The sequence below is a fragment of the Natator depressus genome, chromosome 8 (genome assembly GCF_965152275.1).
Source record: "Natator depressus isolate rNatDep1 chromosome 8, rNatDep2.hap1, whole genome shotgun sequence".
NCBI classification, from domain to species: Eukaryota; Metazoa; Chordata; order Testudines; family Cheloniidae; genus Natator; species Natator depressus.
The window spans coordinates 103,855,672-103,872,761 of record NC_134241.1 but is presented as its reverse complement, the minus strand read 5'-3'; the positions used below and the strand labels follow the sequence as shown (position 1 = coordinate 103,872,761).

General features: G+C 61.4%; 1 protein-coding gene across 2 annotated transcripts in view; it reads left to right on the top strand.

Annotated features, from left to right (window-relative positions):
• Positions 1-17,090, top strand: part of BTBD19 (BTB domain containing 19) — a 71,313-nt gene that overhangs the window by 28,632 nt on the left and 25,591 nt on the right. The window lies entirely within an intron of this gene.

The following is a 17,090-nucleotide window of genomic DNA, read 5'->3' as shown; positions in this document are numbered from 1 at the left end:
TTTTGCACATTTGTGAACTGGTTGGAACCTGTGTGCGTGGGCGTGTGTGCATTACGAGCAAACTACAAGGTGACAACAGTTCTCAGCATGGTCAACTTCTCTAGTGTAGACAAGACCAGGGGGGTGGAAGGGGAGCCATAGGAACCCTGCGTTGATCTGAACGGGTCAAGGCCGCTGACGGAGGGGAATTATTTAGAGGCATACTTTGAGGAACAACTGCCACGGAGTCCCCAGGCGATGCTCTGGAACTGCTCCCTACGAAGCCAGTCAGGACTCTGGGGAAGTCTCCTCTCTGGGAGCAGAGTAGCAGCCGTGTTAGTCTGTATCCGTAAAAAGAAAAGGAGTACTTGTGGCACCTTAAAGATTAACAAATTTATTAAAGCATAAGCTTTTGTGAGCTACAGCTCACTTCATCAGATGCATACTGTGGAAAATATAGTGGGGAGATTTTATATACACAGAGAACATGAAACAATGGGTGTAACCATACAGACTGTAACGAGAGTGATCAGGAAAGGTGAGCTATTACCAGCTGGACAGTCTCTACGTAAAAGAATAAATGGACACAAATCAGACGCCAAGAATTATAACATTCAAAAACCAGTCAGAGAACACTTCAATCTCTTTCGTCACTCGATTACAGACCTAAAGGTCGCAATATTACAACAAAAAGACTTCAAAAACAGACTCCAACGAGAGACTGCTGAATTGGAATTAATTTGCAAACTGGATACAATTAACTTAGGCTTGATTGTGGATGTGTCATTACACAAAGTAAAACTATTTCCCCTTTGTTTATTTCCCCTCCTACTGTTCTTGTAAACTGCTGGAAATGGCCCACCTTGATTATCACTACAAAAGTTCCCCCCCCCGCCCCCCCAACCCCCGCTCTCCTGCTGGTAATAGCTCACCTTTCCTGATCACTCTTGTTACAGTCTGTATGGTTACACCCATTGTTTCATGTTCTCTGTGTATATAAAATCTCCCCACTATATTTTCCACTGTATGCATCCGATGAAGTGAGCTGTAGCTCACGAAAGCTTATGCTCTAATACATTGGTTAGTCTCTAAGGTGCCAAAAGTCCTCCTTTTCTTTTTTCTCTGGGAGCAGACCGTCTTCAGGGCATGAAGCTCACACAGCTTCCACCTTCCTGGGTCTGACCTCAGAGAATTCAGCATCCTCTGCCCCTCCATGCGCTTCCCACAGTGAGCCCACCCAGGCGGGGCTTCTGGGAAAGCCAGAGGGTCCTGCCCCCCAACTCCGCAGTCAGACGTGACTCTCAGCCAGCCAGTAAAACAGAGGTTTATTAGACGAGTAAATAAAGCCAGTAAAACAGAGCTTGGTAGGTACAGAGAACAGGACCCCTCAGCCGCGTCCATTTTGGGGGGCAGTGAGCCAGACAACCACGTCTGCACTTCACTCCACGTCCCCAGCCAGCCCCAAACTGAAACTCTCTCCAGCCCCTCCTCCTCTGGGCTTTGTCCCTTTCCCGGGCCAGGAGGTCACCTGATCCCTTTGTTCTCCAACGCTTTAGCTCTCACCTTGCAGGGGGAAGGGCCCAGGCCATCAGTTGCCAGGAGACAGAGTGTCGGCCATTTGTGTACACTGGCCCTTTGCTCTGCAACCATTACACCCCCTTATCCCACCACCTAGAGACTTACGAAATGCCTAGGGGAAACTGAGGCACCCCTACTGTATTCAGAGGAAACATTAAGAACGGTCCCACTTCGTCACAATGAAGAGCAGTGGGACGAGATTTAGAAAGGGGGAACACTTAGGCTGAATATCAGGCCGAACGTCCTGGCAGCAGGGTTCCCCGTGGCGGTGGAACAGCTTCCCCAGGTGTGGTGTGATGCAGGTTCCCACGCCAGTTCTGCACATGGCAGCAGGGCCTGGGCATGGTGATCTCATGGGTCTTCCTCATGCCTGCACGGTGTGATTCAGAGAGGTGCTGGGATGAAGCCAGCAGCCTCTGGCGAACTGCTCCTGGCTCTTTCCACACCTGCATGCCATTTGGATCTCGAGGCACTTTCAGTTTTTCAGGAATCCCTCTCCGGGCGCGGGTGGTGTCAGCAGCAGGGAATTCACCTCTTCCTTCCGGCAGAGACCCGCTCTGCTTTCCCATAACCTGCCCAGGGAGCACGTGTCACTAGCGCTCTCTGCACATGTCGTTTCCGCTTCGGACTAGTGCCTCTCCTTTCCCGGAGCTCACCCGGCTGGCGATGCTGGTCAGCGAGGGAACCCACACCTGCTGCTCGTTCTCCCAGCCACCGTGTCAGGGGAACCTGCCGTCAGGGCTCTTCTACGGCCCGTACTGCGGCTGCGCCTCTTAGCGGTTGGGCTTGGGACGGAGGAGCCCAGCAAAGTGTCTTCTGCAGGGTCAACCAAAGCCAGGCTGGACACTTGCCAACAGCCCAACGGCCACATGGGATGGGCACATAAATAGAGCAGATGAGAACGGGAATTACAATGGAGAGTGTAATTCCCAGGATGCAGTGCTCCACCTTGAGCCACGCCGGCATCGCTGCAGGATGGGCTGGAGGCTGTGTGTTGTGTTCTGGGAGCTGCGGTTTCTGCGGGGGCCTCCCAAGGGTCCGGAGATTTCCCCGTGACTTACCCTGCACTAGCCAGGACCAATGCGGGGTGTTGGACCCACCTGGGGTGGAAAGTGACCGAGCCAGTCCCGGGCAGTGGTAAGGAATTGCCCACCCAAAGCACAGGGGCCTGGGCCTGCTCCCTGGGAGCCCACAGCTGTGTGGCTGGCCCGAGAGCTGAGGGAATGTTTAATTTCGAGCCCAGGCCAACGTAGGGCAGAGGGGAAGCTGCCAGGCAGTGAGGGCTGGCAGGCAGGGCAACATGTGGAAGCTACTTTCTTGGGTAACTGAAAACCAGCCCAGCCAGAATACTGAGGGAACCATCCCCCTGGGTCTGGGGAGGTCTCGTCTCCCAGGCCTTCTCCAGCCCAAGCAGCTGCGGGAAGGGGCTTTGAAGGCTAGTTTTCTTCCCTTGTGTCCACTGATGTGGGGCTGCCCCTGTAACTAACAGGCCAGTGGCTCCCTGGCCATAGGCAGAGCTGGATGGGGCAGGACCTGGCTGGACAGGGAGACCAGAGTCTCCTTCCTTAGTGGAGAGAAGGGACCTCGCTGTTGCATTGATCCCATCCTGTGTGATCAGAAGGAGCCGTCCGCGTGGGGCAGCAAAAGCTGGCTGAGGGCGCCCAAGCTTCCTCTTAGCCGAGTGTGAAGAATGTGGGGGTGGTGTGTGTGTGTGTGTGTGTGTGTGTGCGCGCGCGCGTGCAGGGGGTATGTGTGTCTCACCCGTGCTAATTCCCAGACGAGTATGTTCTAAACACTGGGCCTGAAGCCCCAGCTAAAGGCCAGCACGTGAGGCACGGGGCTGGCAGACCCAGGCCAGGGAGCTGTGGGGTTGGTGCAGGGGGCATGGGGTTGGCACAGGGGGCATGGGGCTGGCAGTGGAGGAGCTGCAGGGCTGATGCAGGGGGCGTGGAGCTGGTAGACCCAGGCCAGGGACTGGGAGCCATGGGGCCGGTGCGGGTGGCACAGGACTGGCAGTGGGGGAGATGCTGGGCTGGCGTGGGGGGCACGGGGCTGGCAGTGAGGGAGACGCGGGGCTGGCAGGCCCAGGCCGGGAGGCCGGCGCAGGGCGTGTAGGGCTGGCAGTGAGGGAGCTGTGGGGCTGGAGTGGGGGTGTGGGGCCGGCAGTGAGGGAGCTGTGGGGGTGGAGTGGGGGGTGTGGGGCCGGCGGTGAGGGAGCTGTGGGGCCAGCAGTGAGGGATCTGTGGGGCTGGAGTGGGGGGTATGGGGCCGGCAGTGAGGGAGCTGTGGGGGTGGAGTGGGGTGGGGGCCGGCAGTGAGAGAGCTGTAGGGTGGAGTGGGGGGGGGTGTGAAGCCGGCAGTGAGGGAGCTGTGGGGGTGGTGGTGGGGTGTGGGGCCGGGGTTGAGGGAGCTGTGGGGGTGGAGTGGGGTGGGGTGGGGCCGGCAGTGAGGGAGCTGTGGGGGTGGAGTGTGGGGGGGTGGGGCCGGCAGTGAGGGAGCTGTGGGGGTGGAGTGGGGGGGGGTGGGGCCGGCAGTGAGAGAGCTGTGGGGTGGAGTGGGGGGGTGTGTGAAGCTGGCAGTGAGGGAGCTGTGGGGGTGGAGTGGGGGGGTGTGGGGCCGGGGTTGAGGGAGCTGTGGGGGTGGAGTGGGGGGGTGTGGGGCCGGGGTTGAGGGAGCTGTGGGGGTGGAGTGGGGTGGGGTGGGGCCGGCAGTGAGGGAGCTGTGGGGGTGGAGTGGGGGGGTGTGGGGCCGGGGTTGAGGGAGCTGTGGGGGTGGAGTGGGGGGGTGTGGGGCCGGCAGTGAGGGAGCTGTGGGGGTGGAGTGGGGGGGGTGGGGCCGGCAGTGAGGGAGCTGTGGGGGTGGAGTGGGGGGGGTGTGGGGCCGGCAGTGAGGAAGCTGTGGGGCTGGCATGCCCAGGCACGTGCTTTGTTTTGATTGTGAGGTTGCCTCGTTGCCCCCCCCCCCCCCCCCCTGTTTCATTGATCTCATCTCCTAAGAATAGCTGGCTGCTCCCCGCCCCGTGGCCGCCTCCCGCCCCCAGCCCCGGTGCCTGCCCCATCCGGCCCCCAGGCTGGGAGCTGGGCTCATGAAAGCCAGGCAGGTGGGCCGGGAGGCGGGGGGGTCAGGAAATGACTGCAGCGCTGGGCTGGGGCCAGCCGTGCACAGCTGCCGTCCCACAGACAAAGAGGGGCTCAGGCCCGGGGAACGGGGCCGGGGGGATCCAAGAATTCGTTCAGAGCAGTCCTGGGCCAGGCCAACCAAGGCCTTGCTGCCGCGCCAGGCGGCCAGGCATTGAGCTGCTCCCCGCTCCTCCTGGCCGGGGGAAGAGCCCCCCAATTCTTCCCTTCTCCCGGGGGAAGAGCTGCAGCGCTGGGCCGTGGTGGCAGGGTGGGCACGGGTCGGCCAGCGCGCGGCTTGGCTTTGATGCCGGTTCTGCCCTCAACAGGCAGGCGCCGTGGGGCCTGGCTGCCGCACACGCAGCAAGGGGCATCCTGGGAGGGAGAGGGAGGGGAGCTCGAGTTAGGGGGAGCACAGCTAACAGCTCCCCTTGTCCCCCTGGCTGGGGTAACAGCCCTCAAATTCCTCCCTTCTCCCCTGGCTGGGGTAACAGCCCCCCCAATTCCCCCCTTCTCCTCCTGGCTGGGGTAACTCCCCCTCAACACCCCCACAGCCCCCCCTCTTCCCCCTGGCTGGGGTAACAGCCCTCCAATTCCCCCCTTCTCCCCTGGCTGGGGTAACAGCCCCCCAGTTCTTCCCTTCTCCCCCTGGCTGGGGTAACTTCCCCTCAACACCCCCACAGCCCCCCTCTTCCCCCTGGCTGGGGTAACAGTCCTCCAATTCCTCCCTTCTCCCCTGGCTGGGGTAACAGCCCCCCCCAGTTCCCCCCTACTCCTCCTGGCTGGGGTAACTCCACCTCAACTCCCCCACAGTCCCCCTTTTCCCCCTGGCTGGGGCAACAGCTCTCCAATTCCCTCCTTCTCCCCTGGCTGGGGTAACAGCCCCCCAATTCCTCCCTTCTCCCCCTGGCTGGGGTAACAGCCCCCCAATTCCCCCTTCTCTCCCTGGCTGGGGTAACTCTCCCTCAACACCCCCACAGCCCCCCCTCTTCCCCCTGGCTGGGGTAGCTACCCCTTCAACACCCCCCACAGCCCCACTCCTCCCTTTGGCTGTGGTAACAGCCTCCCCATTCCCCCCCTTCTTCCCCTGACTGGGGTAAGCAGCCCCCCCGTTTCCTGGGCTGTGGTGAGAGCTCCCTGTCTGGCTTGTCTAAGGGCTGTCCCCCCGCAGGCCAGCATGTCTCCATCGGGGTTCTCAACCTGGGCTCAGGGCACCACCCCCTTTAATGCCACATGGGGGGTGGCCTCTCAAACCTGGGGTCACAGTGCAGAAAAAGCTGGGAACCCCTGGGTCCTCCCTGGGCTCCTTGTCCCTGCCAGCCATAGCTCCTCACCCTGCCGCCCTCCTGTTCCTGGCCTCTCCGCCTGGCGTCCTACGCAGCCCAATCTCCTGTCTGTACAGGGCCATGCACGCTCACAGCTCTGAATGCAGTGTTAGGAGAGCCCTGACAGACAGACACAGCTCTCCGTGCACGTGGGCTGCGAGCGGGGATTGTGCAATCTCACTGCGCTAGGCCCCAAAGTGGGTCGACTGGCAGACTGGGTGCCAGGACGCCTGGGTTCCTTTCCGAGCTCTGGGAGGGGAGTTTGGTCTAGAGCAGTGCTACACAGAGTGGTGGTCCGCAGACCGGTGCCGGTCCACGAGCCAGCGGCTGCCAGTCTGCGCGCACATTGGAAAATAAAATTGCCGGTCCCCCACATCAGATAGCTTGAGAAGCGCTGGTCTAGAGCAGAGAACTGGACGCCTGGGTTCTGGTTTTGATGGTTCTGTCCTGACTCACTGGGATTTTAGGCAAGTCACTTTGCTGTCTGTGCCAAATGGAGACCCCAGTACGTCCCTCCTGGGGTGGGGCAGGGAGCTGTGAGACTAAACCCCTGCATGGCTTTGAGGTGCCTTGGAGTGGGGGTGGGGCAGACCCAGCCAGTGGCTACCCCGTTCCCCCACCACTCTCACCCTCTGGGGCCAGGTAAAACTTTTACAGCCCTAGCCACCTGGCAGAGGGCCGGTCTCCCATGCCCTTCCTGCTGCCCCAGAGCCAAGCAGCCAGCAGGCTAAGGAACAAAGAGCAGGTCTGGACATGCCTGCAGCAGGGCCTAGTGGTGTGGGGGAGAGGCCAGGGGCATGCGGTGCTGAGCCCCACCTGCAGACCAGGCGGAAAGGAATCTCTGCCCCCCTGGGTACATGGCTGGCAGCAGCCGCCCAGCCCTGCGTGAAGTTCACCGTGTTCCCATGGGGAATGCTCTGTGTGCCAGGTGGCGTGGGGCAGCGCTCGAGCGTAGCCAGCCTGCGAGCGCCCATCCCTGCTGGCTCAGTGGGGGTGGCTGCTCTCCCCTGTGACGAAGCAGGACTGTTCTTAATGTTTCCTCTGACTATTGTGGGGGTGCCTCAGTTTCCCCTAGGCAGTTCTTAAGTATCTAGGGGGTGGGGTAAGGGTGTGTGATCACTGCAGAGCCCTAGAGGGCAGGTGTGTGCAGGGGTCTGGACACAGAGAACGGCCGACACCCTGTTTCCTGGCCACTGATGGCCTGGGCCCTTCCCCCCTGCAAGGTGAGAGCTAAAGGGTTGGAGAAGAAAGGAATCTGGTGCCCTCCTGGCCCGGGAAAGGGACAAAGCCCAGAGAAGGAGGGGCTGGAGAAAGTTTCAGTTTGGGGCTGGCTGGGACATGGAGTGAAGGGCAGATGTGGTTGTCTGGCTCACTGCCCCCCAAAATGGACCCAGCTGAGGGGTCCTGTTCTCTGCACCTACAAACTCTGTTTTAGACCATGTTCCTGTCGTCTAATAAACTTTCTGTGTTACTGGCTGGCTGAGAGTCACGTCTGACTGCGGAGTTGGGGGGCAGGACCCTCTGGCTTCCCCAGGAGCCCGCCTGGGTGGACTCGCTGGGGGAAGCACACGGAGGGGCAGAGGATGCTGAATGCTCCGAGGTCAGACCCAGGAAGGTGGAAGCCGGGTGAGCTGTGTGTCCTGCAGACAGGCTGCTCCCGGAGAGGAGACTTCCCCAGAGTCCTGCCTGGCTTCATGGGGAGCAGTCCCAGAGCATCCCCCGGGGACTCCGTGACAACTGGTGGCAGGGGTGGGATGTACTGAATGCTCTGTGTGCCAGCTGGCGTGGGGCAGCGCTCGGGCGTAGCCAGCCTGCGAGCGCCCATCCCTGCTGGCGCAGTGGGGGGGGGTCTGCGCTCCTCGAAGTTTCCTTCTCCTCCCTGCTCCCGGGCTGAGGTGTGCTCCGCTGAGCCAGGGCGGGGGGGTTGGGGGGAGCGGAGTTTTGCACCATCCCAGCGTGGGGGCGGGCAGTGATGTGGCAAACTCTGCTCTAGAGCAGCGCAGGCTCTGGAGATGCTGAGGGGCCTCCTGGAGGTGGTCAAGGCGGGGCCCCGATCCTCAAAGGCCCCGAACTCCCATTAACTTCTGTGTCAGTGAGGAATCGGGCCCGGCTCCTCAGTCGCCTGCCACCCTGGCAGCACATGGACGGGCGATGCCCTCGGGTGGCCCCCTGCCCCTGGCGTTCCTGGCCACCTGGCTGGCATCTCTGAATGGCACCGGGGGGTCCGTCCAGCCTGCGCCTCACTCCCACCCGAATACTCCACGCCTGGCCATTTTCTAGGCCCTCCCATGCCCACATCTCCAGGTGCTTCACAGGCAGCTGGCTCCCGCCCTGGCCCACTTTGGTGCTTTGACTGGGATAAAAGCACGCAGGCCAGCGTAGCTCCTGCTCGTCTGGTGAAGCCAAATAATTGGTACTGGTGTAAAACGCCTCCTCCCCCCGTATCTGCATCTGCACGTTCAAGCTGAAACCCGCCCCCTCCCGCTGCCTTGGTGGTGATGCTGATAAAACTCAGAGTGGAGACCCCCTAAGCCTCCCTCCCTCCCGCCGGATGGGCGAGCGCCATTGTCTGCTTGCCCTGTTGGAGAAACTGAGGCAGGGAGTGGGGCAGGGGCCTGGCCGAAGTCTGCCAGAGCTCAGAACAGAATCTTGGGCTTCTGAGCCCTAGCAACTGGCTCTTCCCCACGACCATCCTTCCCTCCCCCGCCTGCCCGCAGGGTGAGTTCGGGGGGCGGGGGAGTTACTGGGGGGGGGCGGTAGAAAGCCGCACCCATGGTCTCGGTGAGCAGCTGGCACATGGAATCCAGAGCCAGGCTCCTCTCGGCCCCGCTGTCGGTTCCAACGATGCGGCCCACCCTGCGGGGGAGGGGCCGGGGGCAGTGATTTATTTGTGAAGTTCCCAGAAAGCAGGAAGCCAAAACAAAAAGCAGAGGCTGTTTGTGACACAGTTGCGGTCGCCTGCCGGGGCGGTGGTGGTGCTGCGCGCCTGGGGGACTCACAGCCACAGCAGGGCTCGAGCTCAGGCCCTGACGCTGGTGCTGGGAACAACTCTCCATTAACTGGGAGCAATGCAGGGACACGGACACGCAGCCAAGCAGCTCTGCTTCCTTCCCGGAGCAGGCTCGGGTGCCTGGGGGCGGCTGCCTGTGAAGGATAAAGCAAACGGCAGGGAAAGCGCAGAGCAGGGAAGTGAGGGGAAAAGCCGCGCCCTGCTGGAAGTCACATACTGTTTAGAAGGAGAATGGAGCAGTGGGGGGATGACCCCAAGCCGGGAGGGGTTGCAAGCACTTTAGAGGGCAGGGCAGGGTTTTACGAGCCCCTCCGAGGCCTGGCTAACTCATACCATTTAGGGCATTGCATTTAGCAGCCTCTTTCTTTGTCACAGGCTCCCAGCCGTACACCCGTCCTGGCTGGCTCAGCCAGACTCTGGTTAGACGGAAGGCAAAGGAGAGCAGTCGGCAGGGGAAGGAAGAGCTCACGCCGGGTGGGGGAGGATGACAAAGTCTCACATCCCGGGCGATATCTGGGGTCAGACAGCGGAGGTGGCGCGGGTGGTTGGCTCTCGCTCTCCCTGGCCTGGCCCCAGGACCCCCCTCAGGATCAGCCTGGCGAAGGCCAGGGTCCCAGGCGGGGCCAGCCAGCGTCGTGATGTTTGCTCCTTCCCCATCTCGTCCTTCAGCCAGCCTGTGCTGCTCTTCCCTTTGCTGTGCCAACATGTCCCCTGCAGGGGACAGCCCATCCCCTCGTTATTCTGGGCACCAATTTGGCCTCGTGTCTGCAGCAGCCGGTTTGGCCCCTGCATTTCCATGTTCCCCAGCGCGGGATGCAGCCCTGGAGCTGTCTCTGGTGGGCCCGGTCCTGCCTGGCTGGCTCGCGCCCTGCGCCGTTGCTCGTTGTCGGTTAGTGAGACGTTTGCTGAACTCGCTCGCTGGGAAGTGGTTCCTGTGGCTGATAGTTCTCCCAGGCGTGCGGCATTTCCACCCCCACGTGCTGCAGGCCAGGCAAGAAGCAGCCCCCTGGCGGGTTAAAGCGCACCCAGGGTGAAGTCCAAGGCAGACAGGGCTGCCATCTGCCATCAAAGGGGAGTGGTGCATTCTCCATCCCGGGGAGTCTCCCACTAAACACCAGCAGAAACCAGGCGCGCTGCTGGCTTCCCTAGGTGACGTTCTCCGGGGAAGCTCAGACCAGATGCTCAGAGCAGTCCCTGCTGGCCAGGAGATCTCTGGCCAGTCCAGGATCGTGGCTCAGTTCAGCCCGATGGCCCATCTAGGCTGGCATCCAGGCTCATCCCAGTCCAGACCAGTGCGCCCTGATCCAGTGCCTGGTCTGACAATAGCCAGCGCTTGATGCTTGTTCCAGTTCACGCTGTGAGCCTCCTCCTGCCTGGCGACGCACCGCGTCACTCCTGGGGGAATTCGCTCCTGCCCCCAGCTGCAGACCCTTGTGCCCAGACACGTGCGGGCTCAGCGGAGGTGTGGTAGCTCTTCCGTGGGGCCTGTGGTCTGGGCTGCGGTGCAGGCAGCGTACGGCAGAGCACAATCCGCTGGGGGCAGTCTCCACCACGCCCCCCACACCCCTGCGCCTGCTTCCATCCTCTTCATGGGACATGAGGCGCGATGCTCCAGCCCCCTGAGCGTCAGTCGGTCGTGGCGAACCTGGGGCTTGCCCAAGTTAAAATCCCCTCTGCCAGCCCCCGCACAGCCTGCTCCCTCTGCCCTGCCAAAGCAGCGACGCCCCGTTGGAGATGTGGCCAAGGGGTCCCGCGCTCGGGGGTGGGATCGATGCTGCCTGGTCTCCAGGGCTCTGGGGTCAGAGCAGGCAGCTAACATTAAAACTGGGTGCAAGTCCAGCACCCCGGCTCTCCACGGTGCCTCCAGAGCCCGGCTTTGCCTGGAGAGGCCGGGGGCACTGGGTGATGGGCGGGGATGGAGAGTTGGGTACTCTGATGGGAGGGACGGTCCCGTCCCCCTGGCTGTGGGGGGCTGGTCTGTGAGACGTGGCTGAGAAAATGCCTCCTCTCCCCACTCCAGGAGAAATGGCCTGGCACGCGGCAGCCAGTGGGGCCGGGAATTGGGGCGGGGGGAGGGGGGGCTTGCTGTGGCCCAGCTGGAAAGAGGATTAGGGTTTTCCTGTTGCTCTGGATGGTGGGAAGCAGCTGCAGTCGGCAGCCTGCTGTGATACTGTTGACACCTCCTGGTGTTACCTCCGGGCTGCGGGATGGGGCGGTGGCGACCTGCCAGCTGGCCCTGGGCCCTGGCTCATGGGAAAGCGCTGAGAGAAGAGGCCTGTTTGCCGATGCTCAGGTGACAGTTAATCCCGTTTCCTCTGCCCCAGGTCAGGCCCCCCCCAAAAGCCTCCGGGGCTCCCTTACAGCTGCAGCCGCCCTCTGGGAAAGGCTCGCAGGCCTCGCTGGTTGATTAGCAAGGGCAGACAAGTCACCGGCAGGCTGCCTGCCAATGCGGGTGCCACCCGACCCAGCCTCTGCAGGGGCGCAGTTTGTCATGGCAGGCGGCCCCTGCTCGGGAGAGGGCCAGGGCTGGAGTAAGAGGGGTAGTGTGGGATTGAGGGGCCTTGGAGGAGCTGTGTGTGTGTGTGTGGGGGAAGCCCAGGGCAGCGGGTCAGGATTGAAGGGCAGTGGCAGAGCTGGGGGGGAGCCCAGGGCTGAGGTAGCAGGGGCTGCAGGTTGGGAGTGAGGGGCACCGGCAGAGCTGGGTCCCGGCTGCACCTGCCTGTCCTGTGTGCTGCCGGCACCTGGCTCTCCTGAGTGCCGTGGCGCAGCGGGCGGGGTGCTGCTGGGGCGCCCTGTCCATGCGCTGCCTGCGGCTGGATGCGGGCTCTGCTGATAACGGGAATCGGTACGTGCCCCGCAGGGGCCTGGCAGCGCCTCGGAGCCGGCGGGATGTTCTCCGCAGCACTGCCGAGTGCAGTTCTCTCTGTCCCTGGCACCTTTCTCTGTGCTCTGGGGTTTGGTTCCGGGGGGGGGTGGTCACTGGGTCACCCTGCGGAGCCACGGATCAGGGTGTCCACGGCCAGCCCTGCCCTGCTGGTGTCCGGCACCCAGCTAGGAAGATGCCAGTGAATGGCCCTGCTGCAGATGGGCCTGGCAGAAAGGTGGGAGCACGGGGCACCTGTGACGAAGTGGGACTGTTCTTAATGTTTCCTCTGAATATTGTGGGGGTGCCTCAGTTTCCCCTAGGCAGTTCTTAAGTATCTAGGGGGTGGGGTAAGGGTGTATGATCACTGCAGAGCCCTAGAGGGCAGGTGTGTGCAGGGGTCTGGACACAGAGGATGGCCGACACCCTGTTTCCTGGCCACTGATGGCCTGGGCCCTTCCCCCCTGCAAGGTGAGAGCTAAAGGGTTGGAGAACAAAGGAATCAGGTGCCCTCCTGGCCCGGGAAAGGGACAAGGCCCAGAGGAGGAGGGGCTGGAGGGAGTTTCAGTTTGGGGCTGGCCGGGACATGGAGTGAAGGGCAGACGTGGTTGTCTAGCTCACTGCCCCCCAAAATGGACCCAGCTGAGGGGTCCTGTTCTCTGCACCTGAAAGCTCTGTTTTAGACCATGTTCCTGTCGTCTAATAAACCTCTGTTTTACTGGCTGGCTGAGAGTCACGTCTGACTGCGGAGTTGGGGGTCAGGACCCTCTGGCTTCCCCAGGACCCCGCCTGGGCGGACTCGCTGTGGGAAGCACACGGAGGGGCAGAGGAGGCTGAATGCTCCGAGGTCAGACCCAGGAAGGTGGAAGCTGTGTGAGCTGTGTGTCCTGAAGACAGGCTGCTCCCGGAGAGGAGACTTCTCTAGAGTCCTGCCTGGCTTCATGGGGAGCAGTTCCAGAGCATCGCCCAAGGACTCCGTGACAGCACCTGGCACGCACTGCGGGCGTGCTGGTTTTGACGAGGGGCCCATCTGCCAGCCCCCAGGCACAAGGCCGGCTGCTTGCTTTGAGTCCAGGTTTGCCTCTGCACGGCCTGTGGCTGGGAAGAGCTGGGCCTGCTTTCCTCCCCCCTGGGGCCAATAGGACAGCAGCCGCCTCTGCTGACCTGCTCCCGAGCCCCTGGCCGGGAGGTCGTCGCATCTGGGCTCCGTGAGTTTTGTTGGCCCAGGCCTGGGGTGCATGGCTAAGGCCCCTTACCTCCCAGGGGGAGGGGAAAGTTTGCCAGCATTGGAAAGAATTGGACTGTGTGTCTGTGCACTAACGCCCCCTGCAGGATGGAATCAGACCTGCTCTACTCTCTGTCATAGGCCCTGTACCGCTCTCCGCTAATGGGGAGTCTCCCTTTGCTCCAGGAGCAGGGGCTGCTGCTTTGGGAGCTGGCTCTGAGTCACTGTTGCTGTCACTGTGAAGTTGTCTGTAACTCTGGCATGCAGCAGAGTGAGAACCAGGAAGCTGTGGGTGGCCCTGGAGTTGATGCAACAGCAAAGGTGACCTTCCAGCCAGGGGCTCTGCGGCGATGCTGCTCCTCTGGCAGCCGGCGCGCTCTCACTTTCCACATCCTTGCCACGCTGACACCTACCTGAGGGTGTGGCGTCAGCCCGGCACACAGCAGCGCTCTTACACAGCCAGCAGCCTCGCCTGCGAGCTCCGAGGCCCACGCACAGGAGCTAGGCACCTCGCCCAGTGCTGACAGGGCAGGGCGCCATCCACCCGCTGGGGCTGTCCCAGCACTCCCGGGGTGGGAACAGGCATTCGTGCCCTGGGTGAGCTCCGGCGGGGGCCTGGTGTGTTCTCAGCACACTTTGTTCAGCCTTGAATTCACCAGTGGCCGGGAAGTGGAGGCCACCCTCCCCGCCCCTGCACGGCGCGGCGGACACAAGGGGTGTACGAATGCGGCAGTGTCCTGGCGGTGACCCCGGCCTCTGTGTGTGTGTCGCGGGGCTCTCCTGCATTCCACAGAGATTTCCCTTTAATTCTCTGTGTCGGGAAAAGGAACCAGCTCGGTAGCCCCGGAGTCTCTCTTGATCCATGCAAGCAGCCCCGTGTCTGAGCTGGAGAGGTGAGGGGGCCAGTCCCTCTCAGCCTCTCTCTGCCACCGAGGGGGCCAGCCACTGCCCGTCAGTGATGGGGGTACCTGCCTGGTAGGACTGGTCTGAGACCCACCCAGCTCATTGCATGTGGGGGCCATCAGCCAGGCGTGTGTTCCAGCCCCACCCCCTCGAGCCAGCCCATCTGCTCGAGCGGGCATTTGGGGAAGCTGGAGGCTGGTTCCCTCTGTGGCTCATCAGTCCAGCTCTTTCCCTTCCAGTGCTGAAGGGATTCCTCCCCCTGGGTGGGTGGCTAGCCGGGTGGATGTGGCTGGGAGAGCCGGAGTTGGAAACGCAAAACGCTGGCCTCTACAACGGGACTGCGGGCCAGGGCGTGTGTGTCAGGAAGGGACCTGGAAGAGAGAGCATTTCTGTGCTATTTTCTCATCACCCAGGGGCATAATGATCAGGGGGTGGGAGGGTGGCTAACAAGTCCCAGCCCATGTGATTAGACCAGAGACCTCCACCAGCCAGCCCGCTGCCTCCTTTCCTAACACCCAGCAAGGCGATGTGGCCGCGGCAGGCGGGGAGGGTTGTCCTCTGGGATGCAGGTGGAGGGGTAAGCAGGAAGCAGTGGGAAATCCCCAGCCGGGCGGCCTGGCTTGGCTGGGACGCAGATGCGAAGTTTAGGCTCCCTTCCCAGCGTTGACGGGCCCAGCCCCTGATGCAATGGCCCCAAAGCCTGAGCTGGCTTTTCCCACGCAGCATCTGGCACTAAAGCTGCTGATCCAGCCAGACCAGCCCTGCGCCTCCCCAGTACCCCAGCTCGGCTGGATGGGGGCCCCTGCCCCAGGCACTGCAGAGCTCTGCTCCATGGCCCAGGCTGGGTGAGTGGGGTAGCAGCTGCACAGATACACTTATCCCTTGGCCCCTGTATATGCTACAGGCTTGGGGCCCCGCTGCACCAGCCCCCTCCTTTCCCCGGGCTGCCTGTGGCCCAGTGTCTGGGGCTGACAATGCCCTATTGCTCAATAAGGACAAATACCAAGTACACCACTTAGGAAGGAACAATCAGTTGCACAAACACAAAATGGGAACTGACTGCCTAGGAAGGAGCACTGCGGAAAGGGATCTGGGGGTCATGGTAGACCACAAGCTAAATATGAGTCAACAGTGTAAAAAACCCAAACATCATTCTGGGCTGTATTAGCAGGAGTGTTGTAAGCAAGACCCAAGAAGTAATCTCTGCTCTGCTCCAATTAGACCTAAACTGGAGTATTACATTACAATACAAGAGAGCCAGGGAGCAGTGGGAGAGTGCTAGAGGGGAAATATATAAGTTCAAGGCTAATTAAGGTGTGCTTCCCTGTAGACTAGGGAAGGTGGCTGCAGGTTAATTGGAGCACCTGCAGTCAATTAAGGCCCTGTTAGGAACCTAATAAAACCCCCCTGCTCCAGGCAGGCAGGGGAGGGGAGCTTGAATGTGTGCTGTGAGACTTGGAAATCAATCAATCAATCAATGAGAGAACTGAAGTAAGGGAGACCCTCCCCCAGCATCTAAGGACTGCAGGTACCCCACCCAAGGGGGAAGAGGGTAAGAACCTGCAGGGGTTGAGAGGGGCCGGCTCTCAGAGTGAGGCGCAAAGCCAGACCCCTCCCCTGCTTCCCTCCTTTACCACCTTCCTGGGCCACTAGCGAGGCCATCGATGGCCCAAGAACAGGGGCAAGGGGTGGCATCTTAGCTCCCCGCCAAGAAAAGTGCAGGACTGCCCAGACTAACATTGGCTATCTTGTCACAGTGTCCAGTTCTGGGTGCCACATTTCAGGAAAGATGGGGACACACTGGAGAAAGTCCAGAAAAGAGCAACAAAAATGATTAAAGGTCTAGAAAACATGACCTGTGAGGGAAGACTGAAAACATTGGGTTTGTATCTTCTGGAGAAGAGAAGACTGAGAGGGGACAGGATACCAGTTTTCAAGTATGTAAAAGGTTATAAGGAGGAGGGAGGTAAATTGTTCTCATGAACCTCTGAGGATAGGACAAGAAGCAATGGGCTTAAATTGCAGCAAGGGACATTAGGAAAAACTTTCTGTCAGGGTGGTTAGCACTGGAATAAATTGCCTAGAGAGGTTGTGGAATCCCCGTAATTGGGGATTGTTAAGAGCAGGCTGGACAAACACCTGTCGGGTGGTCTAGACAATACTTCGTCCTGCCTGAGTGCAGGGGACTGGAGTAGATGACCTCTCGAGGTCCCTTCCAGTCCTGTGAAATATGATCGCTAACAGAACGGCTCATGCTGCTCGGGGTGGGGGGGAATGGGGCTCTCCATGGGGTCAATGGAACATTTCAAACTGAACGGCAAAGGGGCACGTGGCTGGAGGGTGGGGCCATGGGGCACGTGGCGGGGTGGGCAGGGCCGTGATGGGGCAGGTGGGGCTGTGGCAGAGCAGGGTGTGGCCGAGGGGAGCGTGGCTGGGCTGGTGGAGCCTTGGGGGGCGGGGCAGTGCCAGAGCAGGGTGTGGCTGGATGGGCTCTGATGGGGTGAGAGCCATCTCACCCGCGTGCCACGTGGTGGGCTCAGCTCGGTGTCTCCTGGCGCTCCTAGGCAGCAGGCTAGATGAGCCACCCATGGCTGCAGCAGGAAGTCACCAGCTTCCCTAAGCCGGGGCTTCTAGTGCCAGCATTGCCCTCTGCTGCAATTTCCTTTGCTTGTGGTTTGCTTTCCGGCGCTGCGCTCGCTGGACACGCCCGGGTCAGGAGCAGGGCCGGGCAGGCTGGCCACGGCGCTGAGCGGGGCGTAGCCGCCAAGGGGTCCTGGGAAGGGTGCAGCTTTTCCTTCCTCTGCTCACAGCCGCTGGGTTAAGCCAGGGAAGGGGACCGGGGTGGCCAGTCCATAGCAGGGCTGACCTGTCCAGTCCGAGCAGTCCTGGGGCTCCTGGATTGAGCGGGTGCCTGGCCTGCTCCCCCTCTGCTGCGCCATGTAACCTCCTGGTGCAGAGTTCTGGCTTTGTGGCTTCCCTTGAACCCTCAGGCAAAGGCACCAGCTTCCTCCCCTTGGCCTCGTGGGCCATGGTCTCGCTCTGCCATGCCTCCCCGCCCAAGAACCCGGAGCCTCTCAGGGAAGTCTTAGAG